At 35.7% G+C, this 9,117-nt stretch overlaps 1 long non-coding RNA gene across 1 annotated transcript; it reads right to left on the reverse strand.

The window, feature by feature from the left end:
• Window positions 1-2,247: 2,247 nt before the first annotated feature.
• LOC127106153 (uncharacterized) lies at window positions 2,248-4,265 on the reverse strand. The gene is made up of 2 exons (XR_007795300.1): window positions 3,903-4,265; window positions 2,248-2,990 (listed from the first exon to the last, which is right to left on the reverse strand). It is a non-coding gene; the product is annotated as an uncharacterized LOC127106153 (long non-coding RNA).
• Window positions 4,266-9,117: the final 4,852 nt, after the last annotated feature.

Here is a 9,117-nt window from a genome sequence, read left to right on the forward strand (position 1 = left end):
ACTCCTCACAGACTTGCTTACCCTTGTCTTCCAAGGCATAATTACGTTCCTTGGTGTGGCCGAGTTGGACTCGTAGTTAAGTGTTTTCCAACTCAAGCTCTCGTATCTTGTTGGTAAGCTTGTACATGTCTTCTTGCAATATTGTCTTGGGTTCGGGCACCAACGGTAATGATGAAGAGTCATAAAGGAAGGGCATCTTGACAACCCTAGCCCTTTCTTTTTCCCACACAAAGTAGGGTTCCTTGGATATGATGTTCTTTTTGCCCCACTCTTGGTCAATCCGGATTATGCTTGTCCAAGCTTTCTTCACTCTGTTCATGACTAAATTGAGTGGATCCACGGTGTTGGTGATGAAAGGTGCGAGGTCTCGATCCTCTAGCGGACTCAACATAGCGTATCACAACTGCCTCTTGAGTAGCACAGGATTATAGTTTATACAACAATGTGTTCCTATTAAGGGGACATTTGGGAAACATCCACATGTTGAAATGATATCCTTGGTTTCCCATTCTCTCTTATACCAAAGGATTGAACTGGCGGTGAGAGATGCGAATTTTTGGGGTCATGACAAGTTTCTATAAGCAAAGGGCCCACGTTGAGTTATACGGGTCCCCATCCATAAATTCAAGAGGGGAGCACAATAGAGAAATACCCCTCCTCTTTTCTTATGCCTTGTATGAAAGGTATGATAGAAGTCTACAAGCAAGAATGACACTGGGTTGTTGGCTAGGAATACTTCCACTTCCAAGTGATCCATGAATTTTTCTATGTTGGGGAATAGAACAATCCCATGAATCAAAAGTGCTAAAGTCGCGCTACATAATTCTGGCATTTCTTCCTTAATCATCTTCCAAACATGGTTTTTAAGGAATTCATGCGTTAGACGTTTAACGGTACCTTTAGGTCCCCAATTGGCCACAAGTTCATTGGCGTTGATACCCAAGGCGGCAGAGAGTTCAGACAAGCAAAATCCTTCTTCCAACTTGGGGAAGGGGTTATACTCCTTTATCGTTCGCTTGAGAAGCCTCTCAATATCTTCCAAAGTTAGGGAAAGTTGAAAGTCGGGTGTCGTACCCCAAAATTTGTCCTTCCCTTTTCATCTTTTAACTCAATCCATGACTTGGAATTCATCTATACACATTCATGCTTCATTCATACACATCATGCATTCATATTAATACAAGCATCATAGATTCAGAGCTTGTGGTTAATTAAAACTAGGGTTCTGCTTGAGTATTGGAGTTTGGTTCATCATATGAGGAGAAACCCTGATTTCATGATCTCTTGGATCTTGGTTTATAGAGTTCACATCATGACACTCACTTATGCATTCAAACACTAATTCCCGACTTTACTGTTCATTGGTCTCATAAGCTTTCACATGTGCATCATGAAACCCTAGTCAGGGAGACTTGGCCATAGTGCACCTGGTTGGTTTGACTTTTCATCTTATCCTTATTGGAAACCCTAATTCATCGGGGAGACGTGTTTGACTATCATATCATGCATCACCCATTATCCACATGCCTACATGGTTGATATTTCATTTGATTCAAACATTGTTTAACGCATTGACTTAGGTCTCTTAAGCATGGGTCTATATGTCTTGATTCATTCCGTTCATGTAGTATAGATGGTCAAGGGTAACTGATTCATTCCGATGTTGATTCTATTGATTCATGCATTGTGGTTTAAACATTAGGCTTGTTTCATGTGGATCGTGTCTTAATTGCATTATATATGAAAACCCTGATTCAGGCCCTACAGTTGACTTTGGTCAACTGTTGACCTTTTGGTCAACTTGTTGACCAAAATCAACCATCCCTGTCATAGGCCTATGCGGCATTTATCATTTACATTTAATTCAAACTACACCTTGAAATTTCTTAACGATTGATTTTAATTAATGCTTCCAAATTTAATCAACTTTCAACTTATTTCCATTTCAAATCCTCTCTCATAACATTTTCAAATCATTCACTAACTTCTCATAAATCATTTAAAAAACATTCCATAATGTTAATTCAATGTCATTTGAATACTATATCTTTTCATTCAAAACCTTTCCATAAAATTCATCAAACATTCAAATCCTATTTCTATTTCAATTCATTTTTACTACAATCCATATTTACATTTCCATTCAAATTCTAATCTAAAAATACAAAAACTTCCAAGTTACTATCCAATTTCAATCTCAATTACCTCGAATCCAAATTTCATATTTCTATTTTAAATACAACTTCATTACCGTATCCAATTTTCATTACCATACTCAATCAAATTATAATAACCAAACCAATTCACACTTTAAGTCCAGATCAATTTTCAAATTACAATACAATTCACAAATTATTACAAAATCACAATTTTTATTAATGCATAATCCAAATTCATTCCATAGCATTCCATGGAATAGCAAATCCCAACCCCTTGTAAATTCTTTAGCCTGCAAAAAACAATTACCAAATGCAGCCCTAGTCACCCCCTAGGATCAACTGCATCTTGCTTCTACTTCCATAAATCGGTCTTCAGCAAGAGTAGAGATCCTAGGATTCGTTCCATTGATTCTGATGTCAGCACCTTAGATGTTAACCAACAATTAGGGACGAATAATATGCCTAAAGTGGAATATGCTGGTGAAATAATATCAAGAAAGCAAAAGGTTGTTGAAGAACCTTCATTGGATGCTATCCCTCCCAAAAGACTTAGAAGGTCTTTAGAAATTTCCGAGCACAACACCAGATAGGAAAGAACTATGGATATTGTGGAACCATTTAATTCAAAAAGGAGAAACTGGACTCAAAAGGACTATGAGCACTAGTTCTTGTAACTTGAGAATGACAAGTAGCAGCATTGAACGAACACCTATTACAAGTGACGGCGCTGCAACTTCCCTACCCGCGTTATTGAGAAATATTGATGTAAATCCCACCATGTTATTATAAATATACTCTCAAAGAAACATAATTCCCACACTGACTTTCCACCTACCAATTCATTCAATAGCAAACAAAGTATTAACAATTCTTTTTTTCAATATTCATTAACTTAACCATTCCAATACAAAAATAGGTCAAATTAATCTAACACAGGTTATTAGCAATGAATTCGTTCAGCTTCCATTAACCTACAAACCATTTCAACAAGTTTAATCACAACAACTCCATTCAGCTTTCATAACTCACTAGCATGACATAACAATATCAATTACTTATAACCAAAACCAATTTCATTTGAATTTCATTAACTGAGTTTCAAATTCAAACTAAACCAAAACCATTTTATTTTGAGTTTCAATTCCTAATTTATAACTAACAGAAACACTAACTGAATCAATAATAAAACTGCAGAACTTGACATTAATCCAAACCAATAAACAGAACCCTAACAATGTATTGATTATCACAATAACACTTGATTTTCATAACAAAACTGATTTCTCCTTAACAGTTCTATCTCCATCCTACTAATTGCAAAAAAAACAACTAATTGCTAACAAAATTTGACAGAAAATCAGAAGCAATACTCCCTGCAAAATCTATTGTTAACAAATCACAAATTAACTAAACTACAAGATAGCCTATACGAGTCTACAACTCCAACACAGCTTAATACCAACAAGCTCACAATTGTCCTAATATAACTAACCAAATTCACTCTAACTGCATAACTAACAGAACAAGTTAATTTCAAAAGGAGAAAAGCATTACAGAAGCAGGAAATGATTTAATTAACAGTTATTTGGAAATTTCATTTTCATTTCAATTTCAAATTTCTAAGTGACTAACTAACAACTATAACTAACTTATTCCATTTACAACCGATTTCGAATTTCAGATGAATTTCATCATGAATTTGAGTGGAATTTCTAACAAACTTTTGGTTCTATTTAAACGCACCTGCACCAGGGATCGTTGGTTCTATTTGAGTGGAATTCATCATGAATTTGAGTGGAATTCATCATGAATCACGACGGCGTTCCGTTCTGACCAGGGATCGTTGGTGATTCTCGTTAGGTTAGTGAGAGAATAAAGCCTTTAACCATCCTTCTCACGTGTGGGCCCGAGTAACAAGCCCATTGGATTCTGTTTACACCTCCGTTTTGCTTCCCATAACCTCCATTTACTCATGTGTAAAATAACTAATGGGCCTCTGCTTTGAGGCCCATGCACAATAACATGGAACCGTTTCTTGCACCCTCTTGCCTGCTTTACTTTGCTGATTTGTGCCTTCAGCTTCCAAGGCCCACTGTTCTGTAGCTTTAGTTAATTTCTTCTCCCTTTTAGTTAATTAATGTTATTGGGCCCGTTTGTTTTGGCTTTTTTTCTAAAATGATTTTTATATTGTTACAAATTTTAGTGTAAAAAAAATTTACAAAGAAATTTTTCATAAAAGCTTCAAATGAAAATTTGGTTTGAATAGTTATTCTTAAAATGTTATTTTAGGTATTTCATCATTTTAACAAAACTTTTTTTGGATATCAAATTTTCAAAAAATCACTTAATTTTGAAGCTATTTCAAATAGCTTTTCATAAAAATCATTTTTAAGATACAACTTTTTGAAAAAATTGTGATTTTGACTATGTTTTGATCTTCAATAATGTATATTTATATTATAGAATGAACAATTCAATCTTTTAATTTATAGAAAACAAATTTAGAAAAACTTATAATATTTTGAAAAACATTTTAGTAGAATTCATTTTCAAAAATACAAAGAAAAAATCCATTTTTTTAAAGCTAAAACAAACTGGCCCATTATTAGTTCAATTAGGATTTAGATTAAGTAGACGTTTAGTGTTGATTTAGAATGCTATAATTGATTTAATCTTAGAAGTCAATTAATAGTTAAATATATTTTTAGAATTTAATTAGGCTAATTGCTTGGAAATTTTGAGGATTTAATAGTTTAAATATTAATTAGGTTATTTTTAGCTTTAAGAATAAATAGGCTAATTAGATTTTGAATAATTAGACGATTAGAATTATTTTTGATAAGGAATTGTTTTAGAAAAACTTTTCCTTATTCTTTTTTTGATGCGATGAGCATTTTGCCCTTAAGTCTTAGAATCTTGATTTGAATGCATGTTCCCTTAGTTTAGGGTCTTAATCAGAATTGTCTGATTTTATTTAGTTGATTAATAGGTTTATTATTATACCTAGTTCAATTAATACTTTCAATCCCATTGATTAGTGTTGACCAAAGGGTAACCAAATCATTTGTATTGTGTTGTAATCCCCAAGCCTAGTCAAGTGATCAAAAGACCCTTAATCACTTGATATGGCAAGTTCATTGCGCTCAAGCTATAGTGGATATGATGAATCTCAGGAGCTCAAGACTTCCAGGTTCAAATGCAAGATCAAGACTTCAAGTCAACATCAGTCAAGCATAGCTAGCAAAGTGGACCACTTCTCAAGCACAACAAAGGTATCAACACTTGTCGATCATAATTCAGAGTGTGTCGCACGAGCCTTAACAAATAGAGAAGGAATGAGATTGGATAATTCCATTAACTCATTCTGAATATCTTTGGGTACAGGAGACTTGACCCAGTTGCTCATCCTATTCACCTATATTCATAGACTTTAGCACAATTCAAATTATGTGATTGTCAAGTCTTCTTCTATAACAAGTAGCATTGCATCAATAAGATCAACACGCAGGATCTCCTATCAGCAACTTATTAATTTTGATTCGAGTTGCACGACACTAGCCTTAAGAAATAGAGAATGAATGAGAGTGGAGATTATATTAACTCATTTTGAATATCTTGGGGTACGATAGGCTTGACCCAGTTGCTCATCGTATTCACCTCTATTCATAGACTTTAGTGCAATTTAATTCATACAATTGACAAGTGTTCTTCTTCAAGAAAGCATCTTATCATTCAATACTTCAACAGTGAAGTACCATTGCACATAAATCATTTCTTCCTCAGTGGATCATTAATCACACTCTCTTTGACATTCATGTATCCTTTAGATCAATTCACTTGTGATCAAATATTGAAATCCTAATCAATCAACTTAATCATTGTTTGCCTTGTTAGTTCTCTTGTGCTTTGGCAAACCCTTATTCAGAGTGAGCCTTATCAGACCTCGTGTGCTTAGGCACACTTCATTCAATCATTACTTTCCTTGTTAGTTCTCTTGTTCTTTGGCAAACCATTATTCATAGCGAGCCTTATTAGACCTCTCATGCTTAGGCCCACTCCATTCAATCATTGTTTGCCTTGTCAGTCCTCTTGTTCTTTGGAAAACCCTTATTCATAGTGAGCCTTATCATACCTCTTGTTCTTAGGCCCACTCCATTCAATCATTGTTTGCCTTGTTAGTCCTCTTATGCTTTGGCAAACCCTTTTTCATAATGAGGCTTATAAGACCTCTTGTGATTAGGCCCACTCCATTCAATCATTGTTTGCCTTGCTAGTCCTCTTATGCTTTGTCAAACCCTTATTCATAGTGAGCCTTATCAGACCTCTTGTGCTTAGGACCACTTCATTCAATCATTGTTTGCTTTATTAGTCCTCTTGTGCTTTGGCAAACCCTTATTCATCGCGAGCCGTATTCGACCTCTTGTGCTTAGGCCCACTCTAGTCAATCATTGTTTTCCTTATCAGCCCACTTGTGCTTTGGCAAACCCCTCAATCATTTGTTTGTCTCATAAGACCTTTAATGCTTAGACAAACCTCTTGAGCTCTTTTGCCTTGTAAACCCTCTCGTGTGTTGGAAAATTATCCTTTATTCATTGTTCTTATTCTAATGCCTCTCGTGCTTAGGCGAACCCTTTAAGATCACTTGCCTTATAAATCCTCTCATGTGTAGGCCAATCATTCCTTATTCATTGCTCGTATTATAAGACCTCTCGTGCTTAGGCGTAGCTCTTTTAACTTATAAATCCTCTCGTGTGTGGGCCAATCATTCCTTATTCATTGTTTGTCTTATAAGACCTCTTGTGCTTAGACGGAGCTCTCTTACCTTACAAATGCTCTCGTGTATATGCCAATCATATCTCATTTGTCCCTGTGGTTGATTACCATCATAGGTTAATGCCACACTCTTACTTGTTAAGCAATCTACCTTGCCTCTTGGCAATCGTATCAAATATCTTCCTTTGTTTCAACGTTAGTAGGTTGAACTACGAAAGCTCTGACTTTCTCATTGCATAGTGAGAATTTGTAGACAAGAGAATTCGGATTCTCCGCGAGCTACCTTATTTATTAACTCACTCTTCATTCATTCAATCAATACCATCTTTTTGAGATCAAAAATCATTTTCCCTTGGATTTCATTCACATCCTTTTAGGACAACCTAATCAATGTCCGCCTTGTGAACCAAGAGTTGTTTGGCTTATTGCCCAACATTTAATTACTTTGTTTTTGGTTATTCTAATACAGTGATACCATGCCTCGAGCCCCTCACTTGTTGGTTCATACCAGTTTTACTCTTCGGTTTAGAGCTTATTCCTTCATGGATCCAAGATATTGTTCTTCTTTGATCTCAAATTGTTTGTTCCCCAGCAAGTGATATATTTTTCCTTGTGCCAATCGATACTTTACCTTGGGTTCCATACTAGCCCTTTTAGGACCACCTAATCAATGTCCATCTTTGTATCGAGAGTTGTTTGGCTTATTACCAGACATTTAATTCTCCTTGTTTCCAGTCATTCCACTACAGTGATACCATGCCTCGGGCCCCTCACTTGTTGGTTTGTCTATTAACTCTCTAATTCAAAGCCAATTTTCCTTTATGGATTTCCCATGCTATCATTCTATTGGTACTAGTTACATTGTTCATCACTTTAATCAGACCCTTTTAGTTGTGTTTGTCTTGTCAGTCCTTGTTGCTTAGATAAACACTTCTTTGTTTGCTTTCCTTTGTTTTCATGGTTCCACGAACTACGAACTCTCGGATTTTCTCATTCCACTGTGAGATTACGTAGGCACGAGGATGCGAATCCTTGGCGAGCATACTCCTAATTATTATTCCCCCTTCCACTCTAGGGAACCATTCATATCTCTCATGATCAATTATCTACCTTCAATCATAAATCGTTCCCCGAGTGACATACTATTTCTTTGAAACTAGATACCTATTTTATTTGGAATTCCATATATACCCTGTTAGGACGTTTGTCAACCTTTGTGCTAAGAGTTGTTGGGCTTATTTCCAAACAATTAATTCCTCATTTTCGGCCCAACCATATAGTGATACCATGCCTTAGGCCTCTCACTTGAGGTCTACGCCACCTTTACTCTGTGGATGCAAATGCTATTTCTCTTATGGATTCCAATACACCATTTCCTTTGGTTTCAAACTATACCTATTCAATCACCTGTAACCAAATATTTAATTCGGTGACTTTAGTCATTCGTCACATTCATTTCCACGATACATTCGTATTCTACCTTCATTCACTTCATGTGATATACCATTTATATTTGAGCCAAATACACTATCTCTTTGAGCTCCATCTTGTATCTCCTTGTGAACCAAGAGTTGTTTATGCTGTAAAACCAAACACTTAATTCCTTTCTTTTTAGTTATTCCAATACAGTGATACCATGCCTTAGGCCTCTCACTTGTTGGTTCATACCCGTTTTACTCTTGGGATCATATTTTCACCCCTTCTTGAAGTTCAAATCATATAATCATTTGGTTTAGACCATACTTTGATCACAACTTTTTTTCACCTCCTACCACTAGTTCTGTGAACTACGGAGCTCTGAATTCCTCATTGCACTATAAGGATACGTAGGCATAAGGGCCCTAATCCTCACCAATCACTTTATCTATTCCTTTTTGTTTTTCCCTTTATTCTTTTGCGAGTAATATTTATATATCACACCCATTTAAGCTATAAAAATCAAAATGGTTCCCATGGAGTACCATGGATGTTATGGGTGCTAATATATTCCCCTTGCATAACTGACTTTGTTACCCCTCATATCTCTTTCCCCGGGGTTTTATCGATGTTTCCCTTTCCTTCAGGAATAAATAAAGTTTGATGGGGACTCAATTGTATGTTTGAGCATGCGATGAATTCGTGTATATTTTCGCTAGCTTCATCTGGGAATGTGAAACACCTCAAAAGGACGTCATAATATTGAGCT

Source organism: Lathyrus oleraceus, chromosome 7, assembly GCF_024323335.1.
Source record: "Lathyrus oleraceus cultivar Zhongwan6 chromosome 7, CAAS_Psat_ZW6_1.0, whole genome shotgun sequence".
In the NCBI taxonomy this organism is placed as follows: Eukaryota; Viridiplantae; Streptophyta; class Magnoliopsida; order Fabales; family Fabaceae; genus Lathyrus; species Lathyrus oleraceus.